General features: G+C 46.0%; 1 protein-coding gene across 3 annotated transcripts in view; it reads right to left on the reverse strand.

The window, feature by feature from the left end:
* LOC143289524 (uncharacterized) overlaps positions 1-1,650 on the reverse strand; it is a 26,899-nt gene extending 25,249 nt beyond the window's left edge. For all 3 annotated transcript variants that reach the window (XR_013056252.1, XM_076598523.1, XM_076598520.1), the window contains exon 1: positions 1,567-1,650. The gene's annotated coding sequence lies outside the window, so the exon portion shown is untranslated. The remainder of the gene's footprint in view (positions 1-1,566) is intronic.
* Positions 1,651-2,500: the final 850 nt, after the last annotated feature.

A 2,500-nucleotide genomic window follows, 5' to 3' on the forward strand; every position in this document is an offset into this window, starting at 1 on the left:
AGAGACAGACAGACAGACATAGAGACACAGAGACAGACAGACAGACAGACAGACAGACAGATAGACATAGATAGACACAGAGACAGACAGACAGACAGACAGACAGAAAGAGAGACAGATAGACATAGATAGAGACACAGAGACAGACAGAGACAGATAGACATAGATAGAGACACAGAGACAGACAGACAGACAGAAAGAGAGATAGATAGATAGACATAGATAGAGACACAGAGACAGACAGGCAGACAGACAGGGACTGATGGTCACTGATGATTTCTGGAAAATCCCGTTCTGTGTGAATGGCGGTCATTGACGTCAACTCGCCTGATACAACCCCCCTCTCTCTCTCCCTCCCATCTGTCCCTTTCCTCCACTACCCGCTTACACAGCCTGCACACACACACACACACACACACACACACACACACACACACACACACACACAGAGAGAGAGAGAGAGAGAGAGAGAGTCTGACAGCGTCTGAGAGGGGGAGAGATCGAGTGAGAGACACAGAGACACTGATAGACAGTGACCGATACAGAGACAGATCGACAGACAGAGATACAGACAGACATAGACAGAGACTGGCAGAGACAGTCAGACAGAGACATCAGTAGACAGAGACATGCGAGACAGAGACTGATAGACAGACATGAGAGACAGAGACTGACAGAGACAGTCAGACAGACACAGAGACAGAGACTGACAGAGACAGACAGACACAGAGACAGAGACTGACAGAGACAGTCAGACAGACACAGAGACAGAGACATGAGAGACAGAGACTGACAGAGACAGTCAGACAGACACAGAGACAGAGACTGACAGACATGAAGACGAAGACTGTGGGGCATGAAGGAGAGGAAGGGGGGGGGGGGGAGAGAGACCTTGAATACATCAAATTACTCAAATTACTCAGCGAGACTAAGTAAGTAATTTGATTTTCAATCCGACTTGGCAACATTTTCCACGAGAGGGTTGATTTTTTTCTCCACGTTTTATTTCCGATGTTTGTCGTCAACGCACCCCCACCCTTATACTATAGATAGATAGATAGATAGATAGATTTTTTTTTTTCCTCCGGGTGGCAATTTCTTGCGGGTGCTCAGTCTGCACCGACCACCGGCTTCACCGCTACACACTGAAGGAGTGTAAGACTGCTTATTTCCGTCGACCATTTTTATCGTGTGGTGGTTTGGGGTTTTTTTTCCCCCCACTAAGATGGCATTATCATTGCGGTCGTGTCTCAGCAGGTGATAATGAAATTCAGGTGCTAAAGTACGTCCACTATCACCCATCGGTCGACCATCAACACATAGACAGGACGAGTGTTTCGAACACACTCAATAATGTGTTCGTGTAGCTGAGGCCAGTATCTTGAACACTGACACGTTCGCCGAACGACAAGCAAGCATAGACATAAAATGTGTACGATTGGCGCTAGAAACTGTCTGAGTATTCAACACTCAAGCGACTACAATGTCAGCCTTATCGTTTAGCTTATAGAACACCAAATAACTACTACTACGCTATTCAAAGGGTCAAGGTTCTATTCTTCTTACCTCTGTTGCCTTTGTTTCAAGTCAAGTTCAAAATGGTGGAATCGACACGGACGGAGCAGCCACCATGTTTGTCCTGACTGGTTCACCTTGACCCTGCCTGTTTTTCTTGCCAATCCGAACGCGTTTTCCAGAGAAAGCGGAGATTCCCGATTTCTGAAAAAAAGCATGTGGGAAATCCACGATTATTGAGGAAAACAATTTTTTTTTTTTTTATTAAAGTCTTGTCAGATATTGCATAATAGTGTTGTTTGGCACTCATGTAAGGATATACTAAGCACTCGGTGACATCTTTTTTTTTTAACCCATATCAAATTTGAATCTCTACTGCCAAGGACAAATTAATACATTTCCTGCACGTGTGTGTGTGCACGTGTGTGTGTATGCCGTGTGTGTGTATGTGTGTATGTGTGTGTGTGTGTGTGTGTGTGCTTGTGTGTGTGTGTGTGCTTGTGTGTGTGTGTGTGTGTGTGTGCTTGTGTGTGTGTGTGCTTGTGTGTGTGTTTGTGTGTGTGTGTGTGTGTGTGCTTGTGTGTGTGTGTGTGTGCTTGTGTGTGTGTGTGTGTGTGTGTGCTTGTGTGTGTGTGTGTGCTTGTGTGTGTGTGTGTGTGTGTGTGTGTGTGTGCTTGTGTGTGTGTGTGTGTGTGCTTGTGTGTGTGTGTGTGTGTGTGTGTGTGTGTGTGCTTGTGTGTGTGTGTGTGTGTGTGTGTGCTTGTGTGTGTGTGTGTGTGTGCTTGTGTGTGTGTGCTTGTTTGTGTGTGTGTGTGTGTGTGTGCTTGTGTGTGTGTGTGTGTGTGTGTGTGTGCTTGTGTGTGTGTGTGTGCTTGTGTGTGTGTGTGTGTGTGTGTGTGCTTGTGTGTGTGTGTGTGTGCACTTGTGTGTGTGTGCTTGTGTGTGTGTGTGTGTGTGTGTGTGTGTCTTTCTTTCTTTCTTTAGT

This window comes from Babylonia areolata, chromosome 14 (assembly GCF_041734735.1).
Source record: "Babylonia areolata isolate BAREFJ2019XMU chromosome 14, ASM4173473v1, whole genome shotgun sequence".
Taxonomy (NCBI): Eukaryota; Metazoa; Mollusca; class Gastropoda; order Neogastropoda; family Buccinidae; genus Babylonia; species Babylonia areolata.